The sequence below is a fragment of the Pelmatolapia mariae genome, linkage group LG23, assembly GCF_036321145.2.
Source record: "Pelmatolapia mariae isolate MD_Pm_ZW linkage group LG23, Pm_UMD_F_2, whole genome shotgun sequence".
In the NCBI taxonomy this organism is placed as follows: Eukaryota; Metazoa; Chordata; class Actinopteri; order Cichliformes; family Cichlidae; genus Pelmatolapia; species Pelmatolapia mariae.
In genome coordinates this window covers 3839839-3861258 of record NC_086246.1, presented here as the reverse complement: position 1 = coordinate 3861258, position 21420 = coordinate 3839839, and the positions used below count along the sequence as shown (strand labels likewise).

The 21420-nt window shown below is 36.9% G+C and overlaps 1 long non-coding RNA gene across 1 annotated transcript; it reads left to right on the top strand.

The window, feature by feature from the left end:
• The first annotated feature begins 10118 nt into the window (after positions 1 to 10118).
• LOC134621094 (uncharacterized) lies at positions 10119 to 15686 on the top strand. Its single transcript, XR_010092185.1, has 4 exons — positions 10119 to 10139; positions 12991 to 13022; positions 13472 to 13498; positions 15126 to 15686. It is a non-coding gene; the product is annotated as an uncharacterized LOC134621094 (long non-coding RNA).
• Positions 15687 to 21420: the final 5734 nt, after the last annotated feature.

Sequence of the window (21420 nt, the reverse complement as noted above, 5' to 3'; positions counted from 1 at the left end):
TTTCAAATCATAGAGTTAAAATCAAAATATAGTATTTTTACCAAAGCATTGTATTTGTACGGAGTACAGTATTTCTGCCAAATCATAGAATTACTGCAATTTCATAGTATTTTGAGGAATCCCTTTTGTTATAGTATTACTTCTAAGTCATAGTATTTCTGCTTTGTCATAGTATTTGTACTGAAACATAGTATTTCTGCCAAATCATAGTATTACTGCTATTTCATAGTATTTGAGTGAAATTACAGTGTTTCTGCAAAAACATTGTATTTCTGCTACTGTATTTCCGCTGTATTACGTAGTGGCAAAGTAGGAGGCTGACTGTTACTAAGTGCATCAGTGTACATAGGTCATCTCTTGTTTTGGAGTGCCCTCTTGTGGCGCCTTTTGGGTAGTGCCTTAGTAAACGTGAACACTGCACAGTGGTATCAGACTGGTTTGTAGTGGAGGAATTTGTTGCCAGTTTCTTTCATCTTTAATCCGTATTCATGTTGTAATGTAGTAGTGCCACAATATGGCAGAAACACTATGTTTTGGCACAAATACTTTGATTTGGTATACTTTAGCTTCTTCACCCCTTTTCAGCAAAATTTTCATTTTTTTCACCCCTTTTCAGCACAAATTCCAGCTTTTTTGGCTGTTTTCAGAAAAAAAAACTCTTTTCAGCAGAAACTCTGTTGATTCCCCTCTTTTCTGCAAAATTTTGAGCCTTTTCACCTCTCATCAGCACAATTCTCAGCAGCTTCTGCTGCTTTCAGCAAAATAGTCAGTCTCTCCACCTCTTCTTAGTGTGAATGAGTTTGGTTCAGTGAGATCAGTAACTGCCTTTAGACTAGGAGGACCAGGTTCAAATCCTGTTCAGGGTGATTTTTTTTTTTCACCACCATACAACTCTTTGCAACTTTTCATCTTTTTCAGCGTTTCAGCAGGCAACTTCAGCGTTAAGGCATCCACACAGCATTTTCGCAGGAAATGCAAATTTTCTAGTTATTATTGTGTGGATGCCCTAAAAGGGCTTCCACACTATTGAGTTCCTGTTTCTCTTTATTCTTTATTTTTCTTTTTCAAGTTGCTTCCGTACGTTTTTTGGACTTTAACTACTCCCTCAGTTTTCAGCCGATTTTCTCAGTTCAAACTCTATACTGTTCTGCTCTTTCTGCTTATGGGTGCTATGACTTTTGGTGTTTATTACTATTATACTTTTTAAAATATTACACTTTTTTCCTTTAATTTGTCCCATTGAAATGAATGGAAAACTTCCACAATTCTGCTAAAACTTGCTTGTTTTTGAAACTTAACTACTTCCTCATACTTTCACCTAGAAACTCCATTCAAACTTTAAAATGTTCTCAGATTATTGGGCTACTCCTGTATGATTCAGCTTTTTCAGATCTTCTACCGTTTTAATTTTATACCTCTTTAAGTCTTCAGTTGCAAAATTGTGATTTTTCAGAAAATACATGCGTTGTTATGGTTGCTATGCAATTAACTCAGAGTGTGTGCTGGTCTGTTCTGAATTTTCTCTTCATGTCCGAACAACTTCTTGCTACTCGCTCAATTTCCACTCAACCCCCACAAAGTATACATCAAAATGTAGGTATTTTTGCTGGCTTTCAGAAAATGTCACTATCATTCTTGTGGGATTTATAGAATTTTGGCAAATCTCCTCAGAGTAACATAAAGTTTGAAAACTCTCCATAGAAAGTCAATGGAGAGCTTGTTCAAAATCAGCGCTGGATTTCTCTAATGAGAGGCATTTTCAAATCGTCATATCTCCTTAACGAAACAAAGTTGAGACATGACGCTTGTGCCAATATATCTTCAGACATCCCTGATGCTCACAATTCAATAATTTTTTCCTCACCTATTACCGTTTGGCCATGAATTACACTTGTTTGAGTGTAGGAAATTTGTACCTCGCTCAGATTTCTTCAGATTTCAAACTCTGGAAATGAGGCACTTTTTTCTCTCGTCAGATCTTTTTGATGGATTTCAACAGAGACCTGACAATTTCCATGACTGTTCACCAAAGCCTGCTGTTTCTTACGGTGAAAGAATGATTTTGATGCTCCATATAGATTTAGAGTTACAAAACGTTGTTTGAGGGCAAGTCAAGGCAGTTTTGCTTCGCCTCTACTCAGTTACAGTGTATTACAAGTCATATATCTTCAATAATTTATATTTTATCTCTGAATTTAGAAGACCTGCTGATTCCCCCATCTCTTCTGAGCAAAACGGTGTCAGAATGAGCGTTCTATCCCCTACGGTTAGGAAATTATGGCCATTTGTTCGAGGGGAATCCTGAATGTGAGAAATACACTGAAGAAAACCCATAGCTCTCTCTGTGTCTGTGTGTGTAAGTGCTGATTACAGCAGGTGCAGCCAATTTAGCTGACCTAGATATACCAAGCCCAGACTCTTAACAGCCCCTGTACACTTTGCTCTCTGTGTATGTGTGTGTGTGTATCAATATTTCTCCCATGTTAAAGTATTACTCCTCCATAATAGTATTTGTGCTAAATCAAAGTACTTCTACTACATCTTAGTACTTCTGCTCAATCACAGTATTTCTGCTAAATCATAGTATTTTTGAAAAATCATGGTATTTGTGCCAAATCATGGTTTTGGGGCCAAACCAATAATATTTATTTCATGTTATGAGATTACTACTAAGTGGGGGAATGTCTGTTATGTTATAGTATATGTGCTGAATATAGTATATCTGCCAAATCATAGTATTTATCTCAAATTATAGTATTTATGCAAAATTACAGTATTTCTGCTAAAAATCAGAAATAGTACCTTTTAGCAGAAATTTCTGTCAAAAGATATCATTTATATTAAAACATAGTATTTCTGCTAAATCATACTATTTGTGCCAAATCATAGTATTTGTACTAAGTCATAGTACTTGTGCCAAATCATAGTATTTGTACCCAATCATAGTATTTCTGCCATATCATCGTATTTGTGCCAAATCATGGTATTTTTTTTGCCAAATCATAGTATTTGTGCCAAATCATAGTATTTGTACTAAGTCATAGTACTTGTGCCAAATCATGTTATTTGTGCCCAATTAAAATTTCTGTTATGTTATAGTATTACTACTAAATCGTAGAATTTCTGTTATGTTATAGTATATCTGCTGATTATAGTATATGTGCCAAATCATAGTATTTATAGCAAATCATAGTATTTATCCCAAATCATAGTATTTATGCAAAATTACAGTATTTCTGCTAAAAGCAGAAATAGTACCTTTTAGCAGAAATTTATATCAAAAGATATTATTTATGTTAAAACATAGTGTTTCTGCTAAATCATAGTATTAGTGCCAAATCATAGTATTTGTACTAAGTCATAGTACTTGTGCCAAATCATAATATTTGTACCCAATCATAGTATTTCTGCCATATCATCGTATTTGTGCCAAATCATGGTATTTTTTTGCCAAATCATAGTATTTGTGCCAAATTAGAGTATTTGTGCCCAATTAAAATTTCTGTTATGTTATAGTATATCTGCTGATTATAGTATATGTGCCAAATCATAGTATTTATAGCAAATCATAGTATTTGTGCCCAAACAAAGTATTTCTGCCAAATTGTAGTATTTGTGCAAAAACATATGTCTGCAAAATCACAGTATATCTGTTATGTTATAGTATTACTACTAAGGCATAGTATTTCTACCAAATCATAGTATTCCTTCAATATCATAGTATTACTGCAATTTCATAGTATTTGAGCAAAACCGTAGAATTTGTGCAAAAACATACTATGTCTGCAAAATCACAGTATATCTGTTATGTTATAGTTTTACTACTAAGGCATAGTATTTCTACCTAAACACAGTATTCCTTCAAAATCATAGTATTACTGCAATTTCATAGTATTTGAGCAAAATTGTAGTATTTGTGCAAAAACATACTATGTCTGCAAAATCACAGTATATCTGTTATGTTATAGTATTACTACTAAGGCATGGTATTTGTGCCAAATCATAGTATTCCTTCAATATCATAGTATTACTGCAATTTCATAGTATTTGAGCGAAATCGTAGTATTTGTGCAAAAACATACTATGTCTGCAAAATCACAGTATATCTCTTATGTTATAGTATTACTACTAAGGCATAGTATTTCTACCAAATCATAGTATTCCTTCAAAATCATAGTATTACTGCAATTTCATAGTATTTGAGCGAAATCGTAGTATTCGTGCAAAAACATACTATGTCTGCAAAATCACAGTATATCTCTTATGTTATAGTTTTACTACTAAGGCATAGTATTTCTACCTAAACATAGTATTCCTTCAAAATCATAGTATTACTGCAATTTCATAGTATTTGAGCAAAATTGTAGTATTTGTGCAAAAACATACTATGTCTGCAAAATCACAGTATATCTGTTATGTTATAGTATTACTACTAAGGCATGGTATTTGTGCCAAATCATAGTATTCCTTCAATATCATAGTATTACTGCAATTTCATAGTATTTGAGCGAAATCGTAGTATTTGTGCAAAAACATACTGTGTCTGCAAAATCACAGTTTATCTGTTATGTTATAGTATTACTACTAAGGCATAGCATTTCTACCTAATCATAGTATCCCTTCAAAATCATAGTATTACTGCAATTTCATAGTATTTGAGCAAAATCGTAGTATTTGTGCAAAAACATACTATGTCTGCAAAATCACAGTATATCTGTTATGTTATAGTATTACTAATAAGGCATAGTATTTCTACCAAATCATAGTATTCCTTCTAAATCATAGTATTACTGCAATTTCATAGTATTTGAGCGAAATCGTAGTATTTGTACTAAATCATGGTATTTGTGCCAAATCATAGTGTTTTTTGCAAATCATATTATTAGAACCAAAACATTGTATTTGTACGAATTCATAGTATTTCTTCTAAATCATAGTATTTCACCCAAATCTCAGTAGTTGTGCTAAAACCCAGTATTATTGCCAAATCGTAGTATTTGTACTGAAACATAGTATTTCTGCCAATAAGAGTATTTGTACTAAATCATAGTACTTGTCCCAAATCATAGTATTTCTGCCATATTGTGCTAGTTGTGCAAAAACATAGGCTGTCTGCAAAATCATAGTATATCTATTATGTTATAGTATTACTACTAAGTCGTAGACTTTCTGTTTTGTTATAGTATATCTGCTGAATATAGTATATGTGCCAAATCATAGTATTTATAGCAAATCATTGTATTTGTGCTAAAACATAGTATTTCTGCCACATTATAGTATTTGTGTAAAACCAGAATGTCTGCAAAATCATCATATAACTGTGATGTTATGGTTTTACTACTAATGCATAATATTTCTGCAAAATCATAGTATTTTTGCAGAAACATAGTACTCCTGGTAAATCATAGTATTTCTACTAAATAATAGTATTTCTGCCAGATCATATTATTTGTTTCAAATCATAGCATTCGAACCAAATCATAGTATTTGTGCCAAAACATTGTATTTGTACAAAGTCATAATATTTCTTCTAAATCATAGTATTTCACCCAAATCACAGTAGTTTTGCTAAAATCCAGTATTATTGCCAAATCATCGTATTTGTACCCAAACATATCAGTTCAACTTATTTAACTCTTCTCAACAGCCCAACACCTCTTCTTCACCCCGTTTCAGCAGAATTGTGAGTTTTTTCACCCCTTTTCAGCACAAATCCCAGCTTTTTCAGGTGTTTCCAACAGAAATCTCTTTTTTAGCAGACATTCTGCTGATTCACCTGTTTCAGTGCAACATTCTACTTCTTTACCTCTTTTCAGTAGAAATTCTGCTGATTCACCTATTTTAAGCAGAATTTTCAGCCTTTCACCTCTTATCAATACAAATCTCAGTATCTTCTACTCATTTCAGAAGGAACCTTTTCACCTCTTTTCAGTACAAATTTGAACTTCTGTACCCCTTTAAAGCAGAATTTGGCCTTTTCACCTCTTTTCAGCAAAAGTTTCTGCTTCTTCACTTGTTTTCAGCATAATTTTTCAGTTTCTTTATTGCCATACAATCTTTGCAGCTTTTCAACTTCTTCAGTCATTTTCAGACGACAGCTTCAGCGTTCCGGCATCCACACAGCATTTTCGCAGGAAATGCAAATTTTTTCTAGTTGTGTGGATGCCTCAAGGCATCCACACCATTGTTTTCCTGTTTCTCTTTATTCTTTATCTTTATTCTTCTAGTTGCTCCGTTCTTTGCCGCTTAACTACTCCCTCAGTTTTCAGCCGATTTTCTCAGTTCAAACTTTAAAAAATTCTGCTATTTCTGCTAATGTGTGCTATGACTTTTGGTGCTCATAACTTCTATACTTTTTGAGATATTGAATTTTTTTATGCAATATTTTTGCCCATTGAAATGAATGGAACACATTATCAATGTGGTCCCTTATTTCTGCTCACTGGGCTGAGCTGTGTTTTAGCTCAGTGAGATGAGCAGCCGTTCTCAGACTGGGAGGCCCGGGTTCAAATCCCGCTTGTGGCAACATTTTTTTCAATTAACAATTAAACCTTTTTTTTTAACTCTTTTCAACACAAATTTCAGCTTTTTCACCCCTTTTCATCAAAATTTTCAGTTTTTTCTGCTGTTTTCAGAAAAAAAACTTTTCAGCAGAAATTCTGCTCATTCACCTCTTTTCAGCGCAAAGTTCTGCTTCTTTTCATCTTTTCTACAGAAATTCTGCTCATTCACATCTTTTCAGCAGAATTTTCAGAATTTTCACCTCTTTTCAGCCCAAATTCTGCTTATTCACCTCGTCTGCAAAAATATCAGCCTTATCAGCACAAATCTCAGCTGTTTTCAGAAAAAACCTCTTTTCAGCAAAAATTCTGCTGATTCACCTCTTTTCTGCAAAAGTTTCAGCCTTCTCACCTCTTATAAGCACAATTCTCAGCAGCTTCTGCTCATTTCAGCAGAATGGTCAGTCTGTCCACCTCTTGTTTGTGAGAATGAGTTTGGCTCGCGTCATATCTCCGCGACGGAGGTACAAAGAGCTATGAAAATCGCAGTCAGTGTTCACCAAAGTCCGCTGATTCACCCAGTACAAGAATTATGCTGCTAGCCCTCCTAGTTTTTGAGTTACACGACGTTTTGTAACATCTTCCCTGCTTGCATGCACTCTTCTTTCTTGACACTCTTCAGTGTACCCTTACACATAAAGCCATCTCCATCAAGCGCGTCTACACCTCTTTATTAGCAGATAATTCTGCTTTTTCAGTTGTTTTCACCAACTGCTGGTCAAGTCTCTATCTTTCAGCTGCCTGCCCCCTTTCCAGGTGGTGCAATTAGTAGTGACATGGCTCTGCAGCTCAAAGGTCGTGGGTTCAATCCCACCTTGTTCAACATTTTTTTTTCACTACAAATTTATACACTATCACAGACCTGTCATTTATATTGCTAATTTTTTTCACTACAAATGAGTAGTGCAAAAACATACTATGTCTGCAACATCACAGTATATCTCTTATGTTATAGTATTACTACTAAGTCACAGTATTTCCGTCAATTCGTAGTATTTGTACTAAATCATACTACTCGTGCCAAATCATTGTATTCAAATCAAAATATAGTATCTGTACCAAAGCATTGTATTTGTACGAAGTACAGTATTTTTGCCAAATCATAGAATTACTGCAATTTCATAGTAATTTTGAGGAATACCTTTTGTTATAGTATTACTTCTAAGTCATAGTATTTCTGCTTTGTCATAGTATTTGTACTGAAACATAGTATTTCTGCCAAATCATAGTATTACTGCTATTTCATAGTATTTGAGTGAAATTACAGTGTTTCTGCAAAAACATTGTATTTCTGCTAAATCATAGTGTCTGCCAAATCATAATATTTGTGCCAAATTATGGGATTTTGCCATTTTGGCTAAGTAGGAGGCTGACTGTTACTAAGTGCATCAGTGTACATAGGTCATCTCTTGTGTTGGAGTGCCCTCTTGTGGCCCTCTTTGAGTAGTGCCTTAGTAAACGTGAACACTGCAAAGAAGTGGTATCAGACTGGTTTGTAGTGGAAGAATTTGTTGCCAGTTTCTTTCATCTTTAATCCGTATTCATGTTGTAATGTAATAACTTTTGTGGCACAAATACCACAATATGGCAGACATACTATGTTTTGGCACAAATACTTTGATTTGGTAAACTTTAGCTTCTTCACCCCTTTTCAGCAAAATTTTCATTTTTTTCACCCCATTTTAGCAGTTTTTCTAATATGGACCTCAGATTCTTCTTAACATTCCATGGCAGAAATACAGACAAGTACACAGCCTGATGAAGCAGACAGAGGCAGTACCTCTGATTGGTGAATTTGAGCAGAACCAGGTTGTTCTGCCTCTTTTCAGTAGAAATTCTGCTCATTCACCTTTTTTCAGCGCAACATTCTGCTTCTTCGCCTCTTTTCAGCAAAAATTCTGCTTCTTCACCTCAGACTTTTTAGCCTTTTCACCTCTTATCAGCGCAATTCTCAGCAACTTCTGCTCATCTCAGCAAAATTGTTAGTCTCTGAGGTGGTGAGACTGAGGTCTTATTCTGATTGTTCACGACAGCCGTGAGCTTCTCCAAGATCTTATCCGTGCTGCACGCAATGAGCCCATTTTGAGAAACTCACGCCTCATCCCATCATTTCAATCCCAGCGGGCAGCCTTGTGGGGGTTTGTACAGCCGGTTCTGCTTTCTTAATTCTTTGATAAGTCAGGGCCAAGCCAGCTCCGATCAGCAAGAACCCTCTTATCATGGTTCCGAATAGGTAGATATCTTCAGCACTCAGAGTTCTCGTTGAGAAAAGGGTGTTAGTTGCATTCAGAGACCAGTTGATCAAATCCATATTCCTCTTTTAAGTTTTAGAGAAGAGACTGTGAGAGAGTGTTTCAGGGAAAGTAATACAAAAAGCACGAGACTACACAAGAAGCTAAGCAGGAAAGCTAAGGGAGAGGAGGAGGAGGAGGCGGAGGAGAGGAGAAAAGTGCGACCGCCTTCGTCAAGAGCAAGAGCAATTGCCATATAAAGAATGCAAAAATGCATTTATGTAAAGAATAAAGTGTTTAATTAGAATATTTAATTCATTCAGATCTGGCATGTCTTATTTTTGTGCTCTTGATTTTTTATTTATTTTTTTGAGCGCTGTATATTGCATAACTTCCTCCGAATGTGCTCTGTAGTGTTTGTACTCTCCATCTATGCAGAGTGACCAGCACCATGTTATAGGTCTGGTGAACTCCATCATCAGCTCGATGTGTTCAAGAGGAGGCACTTCCTATGACTCCAGTCATTGTCACTTTTACCTAATTTTTGTGATGTGTTTGCTTATGTGCTGGCTGAAGCCTGTATCTCTCTCTCTGTAAAAGTCACCCCTGCACTAATTACTGATATGTTGAGAACAAGTCTTTGTGTATTAACAGGGTTGCACTCTATGAAACTGATTTTTACATTAACATGTGGTTTCAGGAAGTGTAACTGTTAAGGCTATAGTTTAGATGGTTGTCTTAAAAACCTTTACTGCAGCAGGGGTGAACAAGTGGGTGCAAGTCCATTTAGGTCAGAATTAATATAATTACAACCAATAGGTATTAGAATAAAATAAATAAATGTGCAATGAACATGTCAGGAGTCACTGTTAAAAAGTCTCATGGCAGTGGGGTTAAAGGACCTCCTGAATCTCTGACTCCTGCAATGCAGTGAGGTGAGCCTGTGCAGCTCCTACTGTCCTGTGAGTATGCTTAGGTGAACACCAACACCAGCCCCTTGGTGTTGGTGTTCAGGAGAAGACGGTTCTTATTACTCCAAACAGTTAAATAAATTTATCATAATACACTACATTTTAACATAATGACCTTATATTTATTTGTGACTTTTAACCATTATTTCAAATTCAAATAATCCTGTTTAAAATATTTATTCAACTTATAGAATTAAATTTCTGCTAGTTGTTTTCTGTTGAAAAGAAATGTAGTATAATAATATTTAAATTTACATGTATTTTTCACGTTTTCAATGCCAATTTTGTGTAATGCCGGAATTTCCCACTACCCATGAATGCCTCTTTTGTCCGGCTCAGTCCTGCATCTCCGCCCACTTCCTCACTGATCACTGCCGGTAAGAATTGTTGCTCTGCTTCTCTTCTTTGAAATTAAATGTCTATAAGCTGTTTGAGTGATTTATCAAGTTGTTGTTAGTGACTTATAAAGACAGTCGAAGTATGAGTCAAATTAAAGTAACACAATGGCTGCTTTTTGAGTGAAACGCTGTAATTTTAGTATTTAAAAGGAGTGTTTTGTAAGCTAACCCTAACAACCTAAGTGCTAACATCTAGCGGTCCTATAGGCCCAGTGTGAAATGTATATGGTTCATTTGATTGTATAATACAGTTATTGTGTTGTTTTATTTGGTTCATTTGGTGTGTTAGTGTTTCTGAGTGTCTTAGGGAAGCTGTCGGCCTCATTCTTTAGGTTATAAGGTAATGATCCGCAATTTTAGAACCACTGATTAGCTGCTGAAGCAGCAGGGTCGGCAACTTCAAAGGAGACTGAAGGCCGGGAGAAAAGAGTCATGTGCCGGTGTGTCTGTGTTGTGGCTTAATTAACAGAAGGGAGAGAAAGCGAGGATAAAACATAATATAAGAATAATAACATCTCTTAACAAGAAGAAGATTTGCTAATTAATTTATTTTAGTTTTTAGTTACATTTTTAAGAACTGTTTAACAAACAGGTTGTTTTTTAAAATAAAACCTAGACCTGCAGTTCTTTTTAACTTATCACTTTGTGAAAAATTAATGAAATATAACAAAGGCCATCTTCAAATAAATAAAATGCAGCAGTGCGCCATTAATATTATTAATATGCAGATATTTAAAACAGCAGCATATTAAATGATACTGTGTGCAGGTGATGATGTTTTTAGGAAGCAGAATTTGAATGCAGACCAACTCAAATGTTGAAGCCTACAAATATATATACATACAGTTAAGCCCATAATTATTCATACCCCTGCCGAATTTTGACTTAAAGTTACTTTTGTTCAACAAGCAAGTTCTTTTTTGAGCAGAAATGACACAGGTGTCTCCCCAAAGATAATAAGACGATGTACAAGAGGCATCATTGTGGAAAAAAATATTTCTCAGGTTTTATTTATATTTTAGCAAAAAGTATCATGTCCAGAATTATTCATACCCTTCTCAATAATCAATAGAAAAAAGCCTTTATTGGCTATTACAGCAATCAAACGCTTCCTATAATTGCAGACCAGCTTTTTGCATGTCTCCACAGGCAATTTTGCCCATTCATCTTTAGCAATGAGCTCTAAACCTTTCAGGTTGGAGGGTCTTCTTGCCATCACCCTGATCTTTAGCTCCCTCCACAGATTCTCAATTGGATTCAAGTCAGGACTCTGGCTAGGCCACTGCAAAACGTTAATGTTGTTGTCTGCTAACCATTTCTTCACCACGCTTGCTGTATGTTTTGGGTCATTGTCGTGCTAAAATGTCCACTGGTTCCCAAGGCCAAGTTTTTCTGCAGACTGCCTGATGTTGTTGTTGAGAATCTTCATGTATTGCTCTTTTTTCATGGTGCTGTTTACTGTAATTAGGTTCCATGGTCCATTGGCTAAAAAACACCCCCAAAGCATTAGGTTCCCACCACCATGTTTGACAGTGGGGATGGTGTTCTTTGGGTTGAAGGCTTCTCCATTTTTATGCCAAATGAAGGCAACATCATTGTGACCAAATAATTCAATTTTTTTTTCATCTGACCATAACACTGAAGACCAGAAACCTTCTTCTTTGTCCAGATGAGCATTTGCAAAGGCCAAATGAGCTTTGGCATCCCTTAGAAGTGCCTGGAGAAGTGGCGTTTTCCTTGGTCTGCATCCGTGGAACCCAACAGTGTCCGTTGGACTGTCTGCCTTGAGACATTGCCACCAGCAGAGCCCAGATTCACCAGAATGGCCTTGGTGGTGATCCTTGGATTCTTTTTCACCTCTCTCACTAGTCTCCTGGCCAGCACAGGTTTCACTTTTGGCTTCCGACAACGTCCTCTGAGATTTTCCACAGTGCGGAACATCTTGTATTTTTTAATAATACTTTGCACTGTAGCCACTGGAACTTGAAAACATTTGGATATGGCCTTGTAGCCCATTCCTCACTTGTGAGCAGCCACAATGCACAGCTGCAGGTCCTCACTGAGTTCCTTTGTCTTAGCCATGAATGTCCACAGACCACCTGCAGAGAGCTGCTGTTTTTCACCTGTTGAGTTGATCAAAACAGCTATTTCCAATTAATCAGGGTAATTAGGATGCTTTAGAACAGCTTTGACTATTTGGAATGGTATGGAACTTTGGATTTTCCCAGAGACTGTGACAGTTTGTAAAGGGTATGAATAATTCTGGACATGATACTTTTTGCTCAAATGTAAATAAAAGCTGAGAAATATTTTTTTCCACAATGATGCGTCTTGTACATCATCTTATTATCTTTTGTGAGACGCCTGTGTCATTTCCAGTCAAAAAATAACTTGCTAGTTGAATAAAAGTAACTTTAAGTCAAAATTTGCCAGGGGTATGAATAATTATGGGCTTAACTGTATATATATATATATATATATATATATATATATATATATATATCATGCAAGCTTTCATTTATGATTGCTCATGCTTTGATATTGTGGTGTCACAATTTGACATTTATCTAACAGCACCAAACTAATAGAGCTATCACATATCTGAGAAACTTGTGTGGCTTATTACAAATGGATGAAACCACATATTACCTTAATGAAGACAGTAATCTTGGTGTAGAAAAAAGAGAAGAATTTTTGTTTATATTCCAGCTATGGTAAACAAAGAAGTGTACTGAATCTTTTGGACTACACAGAGTGATGTAGTATTCACTCTGATGCTGATCTGATTTGTCTCATTCTGTATTTTTGTGCTTTGTCTTTTGTTACACAGAGTGAAAGAGATCTTTGGTTTTGCCTTTGCTGGTAAGTAAACAGTGATTGTAACTGAAGCAGTATAAACCTGGCATTGCGTAGCACATTTGGCGAGTTACATACAGTAGTTTGACTTTTTGTGATATGTTTCCATTTACTGATTGGCAAAAACACAGGATTTGTGACCTGTAGCAGCAAAGCACCCACACAGGTCCTCTGCGTAGGAAATATTTGGTGTATCCTGCACTTGTGCCAACAAATATTGATGCCTGTTCTTTGCATTTCTGTAGTAATAATGCTTTTATTACACTTGCTATAGCCATGTGAGACCCTGCAGTTCAATTATCTCCTCTTTAGACTACAGTAAACTTAAAAAAAAGCTTAAAGTAATTTAGGATTTTACTAGTTAATTTGTGTCACAGTAAACTGGATTGTGTGTGAAGAGGCACAACTCTCTGAATCATCAAACAGTGATCTCATGTATTGTTTCCTTTCTTTAGACTGCTGATCTGATCATCTCAAATCTGGTAAGTAAAGGTTTGTCTGATGTCCAGTGCTGGGATAAGTCTTACTTCCTTGCAGATTTATTTTGTTTATGCTTTTTTGTGTCACGTTTAAATTTTTAAATCATCGAACAAGGATAACCTGGAAAAATACAAAAAGCAGTTTGACGGTGATGATTTTATTTATGAAGCACAGAAAATCAAACCAGAACAACCTGGTCTAATGTAAAAACATGTTGCTGTCTAATACCCAGCTGTGGAAGCCCTGATAGCAACAAGTACCATTAATTAATTAAGTTAATTAATTATTAAGTTAAGTAATTAATTAATTAATTAAGCATTTACGGTAATTAGTAATGACTGATTTACATCACTGGGGGGGATTTTGTCCACCCTACTTTCAGAATTATTTTCATTAAGGTCCAATATAAGGTTTTCAAGTCATGTAAAATTCTCAGTTTTATTAAAGTCCAGAATCTGATGAGTCTACACAAAGAGTTTCATTTTATTCAGAGTTGGACTTGTTTGCTCAATTTAGAATAGAATTCCTGCTGTTAGATTTCCTGCTGTGAATCCCAAGTATGATTAATCTGAAGCTCAGGATCTGATGGCTTGATCCAGGTCCTGAAGTAGTAAAGGAACTCTGGACCATCACAGTAACAGCATCATGTTTGACTTTAATGCTGGTGTTTTTCTGAAATTCGTTTCTCACTATAGGAGACTCAGTTATTGTAGTGAGTCAGCACAGCTCTTGGTGATCATCAAGATGTTTTTAGGCAAATGTGAGAAAGGATTTGTGTTCTTTTTGGTCAGTTAATCAATAAATTTGAGTTGATTGGATGTAAAGTTAATGTAGAACAGGAAGCCTAAAACTGACTGCTCTAATGTCAGTGTGTAGGTTTATTTGGACCATATAATATTTACAGTAACTGTTGCCGCACATCTTGGTTTAAATTAATGGACTGTGTTGGTTTTTATTGTGTTAACAGAATGCAAAAATGTCCTTATGTCAGTTCCACCACCATTTGTTCAACTTGTCATTCAGTTCAGTCGAATATGCACTGTATTTTTCAGATTATAAGGCATAAGGGCAATGAATGCGTCTGTTTTTAAACATAAGGTACATTAAGCCAAACAAAACAGCCAGACAAGTCAAGCTGTATTCAACTCATTCACAATAACTCGCAACATTGTTCAGTTGTAACACATACAATACAGAACAATACACTCGCTCTTTGAGTTTATTCCTCTTTCGCAAATTCTTCATGAGTGGATCAGTTTGAAACCTGCTTCTTAACAGGTGCAAAGTCCTTATACTCACGCACACAGCATAATATTGTGTTAAAGCACAGTGCGAATTACACCATGAGGCTCCTAACTATGGTAGCTGTAATGCTCCGACAGTCCATTAAGCAGGTGCGGCTTTGTAGCTTATCAAAGTTGTACTACAACATTTTGAGAGATTTTTTAGCGCCGTGTCACACATAGAATTGGTTTGAAGTCAGAAAGCACAGCCAGAATAAATACATAAGGCGCACTGTCTATTTTTGAGAAAATTAAAGGATTTTAAGTGTGCCTTATTGTCCAAAAAACACAGTAAATCCAGCTTTATTGGAAATATGTCTAATTCCAGTTTCTTTCTCTCTTACAGCTGACCTGTTGCAGAAAGCCCTCTCCCTCTATCATTAACAAGCCATTCAGTCTGTCCTATCACTCTCCCTACTCTATCTATTTTGACAAGCCGTTCTATCTTGTATCACGCTATCCCAAGAGCTCTATCTAATTTACCAAAAATCACGTTTTGACTGGAATCAAGTTTTGACTGGAATCAAGTTTTGTCTGGAATCAAGTTTTGACTGGAATCAAGCTTTGACTGGTCCCAGTTTTTGGGAATTGAAGTTACCAGTACTTCATCTATCTGTTACAGAATTCTGACAGGTCTCTGCTCTCACTGCTCCTTCTTTTCTATAGTTAAACTCTCTCACATCCAGTCTTTTTGCTGGAAATTACAAGTAGAAAGTTGAAATTACAATAGTAGAATTACAGTACAGTAGAAACTATTTACACAGCCTTAGATTTGTCATTTTAATTTTTACTTGGAACACTTTGGAATAAACACTGATAGTTTGGCTTAGAGGTTCAATTGCTTTGATACATTATATAAAATTTACAACTTCTTAAAGGTTTTTTGTAATAAGATAAACTTGTTATTTTGTACGACACATTCAGACTGCTGTATTCACAAAAATATTAAATTGGATAACTTCATATACATTTTGCTAGTCTGTTTCATTGACTGTAACATTTGACTATAGTAGGGTTATACTATTATTATTTAGGGGCAATCCCATTTCTGTTACTCCGTGTAAGTGTTCAATTACAGTTGTCATCTAGAGGCCGCCCTGAGGACCCAGACTTCCTGTTTCCTGGCTGCTGCAGAACATCCAGCTGAAGAATCCCCATCGCCTGTCATCTGATCACCACACCATCACAGCTCCTCATATTTGCTTTAAATTTTAAATATCTGAAAGATTTACACAAAGTCTACTTAAAAACTGAGAGTTTTATTATAGCCTGTTGGTTGATTATTGAGATTTATTTTGCATATTACATTACAGAAGAATAGACCTATTTGTTATCCAGTCTGGTTAAAAAATATAAGAAGTAATAATATACAGTTTTTAAAAAAGCTACAATAAAACATCAGTGTTTACAGGTTGAGTTTTGTTTACATTTGTGTATAAATACATAGAAGGTCCAGTTTGTACTTGCACAGAATGCCAAGAAAAGGTCGAAGGTCGCAGTCCCAGAAGCTTAGATGGCAAAAGCAGAAAGAACAGGTAAATGTTTCTCACACCGGTGAGCAGGTAAAGGTGTCTGTTACAAGTATTCCCAGTCCAGAAGTGCAGAGCAGTGCTCAGACAGCTGCAGTGTCTTATGCAGATGTGGTAAAGAGAGGTGTTCGCTCAGCATATGTGCCAGATGCTAAAGTACAGCAGGTAATCCAGACTCAACCCCAGGTAACTGTACAAACGCAGCATGATGGAGAAGCTCCAGCACCGTCTCATGTACAGGTTACAAACAATGAAAGTCGTCCACGAGTGAGTAGCATTTGTGCATCCCGAAGCCAGGCCTCTGCTAAGTATGGAAAGTACAGGAATCATCAAAGCATGGCAAACAGTTTGGTTTTCCTGTCGTTCTTACACGAGGATGAATTCATTACCAGAGCAGATCTTAACCGTGTGTTGGACAAAGGCCATGCCATGCATTCAGATGCCAGAAAGAGGTTTGTGAACAGCGTGTTTCTAGCCACTGATGAGCTTCCCACAGTGGTCACCAGCCGCAGACATGAGTATCAAGTGGACATGTCTCAGTTAGCTCATTATGGCACATTTGATGGTACAGATCATCTTCCGAGCCTTGAACAGGGACTACAGTGTTTGGCTTCAGCGGTTCGCTACGCTTTGCTAGTCATGGGAGGAAACGTCATTGCAGTTTGCAGGCTGACTTCAGGTGAATTCGCATATTTTGACCCTCACCCACGTAAGTCTACAGGAATGCCATTGTCGCTAGCTGTAAGTGGTGGAACTGCAGTTATGTTAAAATTCACACGTCTTAATGACATGATTGACAAGATCAAATGCTTGTACCAAATACTTAGCATCGCCTCAGCCTGCACTTATGAGCTACAGCCTGTCGAGTTTCACAGTGAAAACGCTGCTGACCAAAGAGGTAATGTTCAAACCACCGAAAACAGAAAACCTGCTACAAGTGCTCCAGCAGTAGCTTTAAATGAACCTGTTCATAAATTAAACTCCCAAATATCCACTGAGCAAACACAGAAAACTGTGACTGACACTTTAACCACTGAAGTCACATCATCCAGAGTGGATTATTCAAGTGCTACTGACAATTGTCCTGCTGAGTATTATTCAGAAAAAGAATTCAATGCATATTCTGTGGACAAAACTCAGGTAATATCAGATTATGTTCCTCAGAATGATTCAAACACTGCCTCCTGTTCAACTAAGACAACACAGGAAATTGCAAGTAAACTGCTGAAATGTAATAAACACCGAAGGCAAAAACTGATGAGAAGATTATTGTCCCAAGAACAACTACCACAAAGGAAGGAAAATCACAAAAAAAAGAAAGGCAGATGTACACTTCTGATGAAAGCCTTAAGGCAAAGAAAAAAAATTCCAGTAAGTCCCATGATCCTGATCACAGACAGAAGAAGTGTGTGTACAAAAATAATTTGTATAAACTAAATACTACATATCGAGAGAAACAGAGAGAACATTTCAGAAAGATCTATGGAGAAAGGGATGTTTATAAGGAAAAACAACAGGAGCAAATGAAAAAGCTGTATAGAGAAAGTGCTCAAATTCGAGAGAGAAAAAGAGAACGTGTAATAAGGATGTATAAAGACAATCCTATATTCAGAGAAAAGCAGAAGGAACGTATGAGAAGAGCATACAGAGAGTCTACCAAAGTCAGAGAACAGCAGAAAGAGCGTATAAGAAGAACCTACAGAACTTGTACCAGATTCAGAGAGAAACATAAAGCTTACATGAGGTCATATGTATATAATCTTTATAAAGAAAGTGAAGCATTTAAACAGAAAAAACGATCTTACATAACAAAGCGTTATGGAGAAGAGAGACAATTTCAGCAGCAACACAAGGACAATATGAGAGAACGAATGAGAGTAAAATATTGGAACGTTTTTTCTTTTAGACAGATGCATAATATCAGATGTGCAATGAACATAAAAAGAAAATATCGTCAGATGCATCGACCAGCTGAAAGTTTACTGTCTCATCCAGATAACTCTTTAATGAATGAGGCCATATCTCGTTTCAGATCCAACATTAAGTCAGCACCATCTTATGTTTGTACTGTTTGTCTAAAAGCTTCTTTTCCTAATCAGGTGAAAATCTGCAAAAGAGCAAATTACTCAAAACACCAAACTGTAGCTCAGCAGTGTCTAACTGGTAAATTTGTTCATGTGTGTGATGAAGCATGTAATGATCACTGCAGCTTTCCTGTTGAGAGAAAAAAGGAGTATATCTGTCACACGTGTCACAGTTCCCTCAAAAGTGGACGCATGCCGAGGCTCGCTGCTATCAACAGTTTAGAACTGCAGGATATTCCAGCTGAACTGTGTGATCTCAACATTCTGGAGAGACATCTGATTGCCAAATGCATACCATTTGCTAAGATTATTCCACTTCCAAAGGGCAGACAAAGACTCATACGTGGTAATGTGGTGTGTGTACCATCTGAAGTCCAACAAACAGTTGACTCTTTACCTCGGCTCAGAAACCAATCACAGATAATGAGGATTAAGCTGAAAAGACGACTGTGCTACAAAGGCCATCAGCTGTTCCAGACTGTCACCTGGTCTAAACTCATTCAAGCTCTGCGTAAACTGAAACAAATTCATCCACAGTACACAGATATTGTTATCAGAGATGATGCATTGCTTTGTGATCCAACGTTACCTGATGATGACAGCAGTGATGAAGCCAGCATGGCAAGTGATGATTATAATGAAGCAGATCTAATGGAAATTGACAATTATGAAAAAGATGCCCTTTTGTGTGAAACGGAGTCTGAAAGTGAACAAGATATTGATATGGTATCCTGCGATGAACAACCACAAGAACAAAATCCAGAGGAACCAGAAAGTGATTTAAACAATGGAGGTTTTGCTCTAGAAAGTTGTCTGCAGCCTGTTGACATTTCAGAAGAGATTCTCTGTTTCACTGATAACACATATTGTGTGGCTCCTGCAGAAAGAAACAATCCTGTTAGCTTCTTCAGAACTCCTCATTTGGAAGCCATGGCATTTCCTGTGCAGTTTCCTACTGGTCAGAATACACTGGATGAAAAGAGACGTCTTAAACTCACACCGAGTGCTTACTTCAAGTCAAGGCTTTTCAACATTGATGCAAGATTTGCTAAAGATACAAATTACCTATTTTTCTCACAGTTTGTAACTGAAATACACCTGGCTAATTCCAGCATGACAATACAGCTAAGGAAAGGTAAAACTATGACGAAAGATGGACGCAAAATCACATCAGGAATGTTACAAAGTAAGACAGAAGTAGAGAAGCTGGTAAGAAATAAAGATGCAATCAGATTTATGCAGCCACTCAGAGGAACTCCAGCTTACTGGCAGAAAACCACCAAAGATCTATTCAGTATGGTTCGTCAAATAGGAACACCTCAGTTCTTTGTCACTTTCTCTGCTGCTGAGATGAGATGGCCTGAAGTGATTCAAGCAATAAAGAGACAGCAAGGTGAAGAGGTTGATTTTGAAGCCCTGGACTGGTCAGAAAAGTGTGAAATTCTAAGATCAAATCCAGTAACCACCATGCGAATGTTTGATAAGCGTGTTGAGGCTTTGTTCAGAGATTTGCTTTTTTCTCCTGCACAGCCACTTGGTGAAATCATTGATTACTTTTACAGAGTTGAGTTCCAGCACAGAGGTAGTCCACATATACACATGTTGCTGTGGATTAGAGAAAAGGTGGAAGTAGATGTGGATGCCTCTCTGAATACCTGAAGACTGTTATTGATAACACTGATAAGAACACGGTCAATGAATGTGATGAAATGAGAGCTGTGATGCAGGCTTACTCAAAAAAGAGAGAGATCAGCGCACAGGAGTGTGTGACTCGAGTCTGTGGCCTAAAAATGAAAAAATGTTCCCGCAGTGTTGTATTTGTACCAACCGATGATAACCCAGTAAAAATGAGTCGCCCGATGAGCTACCTGGAATCCACAACACATGACAGTTGTAATATTTGGATGACAAGTTTGAGTGATAAATATAAATGCAGACCTGAGACACCAGAATATGAGGAAATGTCACTGGCTGATTTTGCTGCCTTGTGCCGGTTGGTGAGTGGTCCAAATGAAGGAAAAGATGTGCTTCCTCTTCTAAACCAGCTTGGATTTGTACAAAGGCGAAAGAATGATAAACCAGCTATAATCAGGTTTTACCACTGTTCACAGGAAAAAGATCCTGAGCAATATTATGGACGACTGTTGAGGCTTTACCTTCCACACAGATCAGAGCAGGAACTGAAACCACAAGGGTTCCAAACCTATCAGTCCTTCTACAACTCTGGTTTTGTGCGACTTCCATGTTCAGACCACAGTGAGTCTGTGAAAAGGATTGTGAAAAGAAATAAAGACAAGTATGAGAAGAACTCTGAGGATATTGAGAGTGCACTGGAAGAGTTTGAACAAAATAGAGACGTTGTGATCGATGAATGGTGTAATCTAGCTCCTGAATCTGAAGTTGTGAGGTTGCAATGTGATGAGAATCTTCCTGAGAGACATTCTGATGATGAGAACGAACAGGAGAATGTCCCCGACTACAGTCGTCAGTCTGATGCTGTAACAGAGATCAGAGCCATAAGAGAACAACCTGCAGTCGATCCAGCTGTGGTACGCATCATGTATCAGAATCTGAACCAGAAGCAGGCCTGCGTGTTCTATGCCATTAGAGACTGGTGTATTCAGCGCGTTTGTGGTTTGAACCCAGATCCATTTTTCTTCTATATCAACGGTGGTGCAGGAACTGGAAAGTCACATCTGATTAAATGTATTCACTCTGAAGCATCAAAGATCCTAAGCAGACTGCCTGCTAATGCAGAAGATGCTGACATATCAAATCCAACTGTTTTACTGACTTCATTTACTGGTACAGCAGCTTTTTCTATCAATGGCTCTACGTTACATTCTCTACTGAAACTACCCAGGAGTCTGAATCCACCCATTCAAGGACTTGGTAACCAACTGGATGAAGTCAGATCTGAGCTTATAAATGCTGAAATTATTGTTATTGATGAGATTTCGATGGTTTCAAAACCCCTTTTTGCTTATGTGGATGCAAGACTGAAACAAATCAAAGGCACTCAGAGACC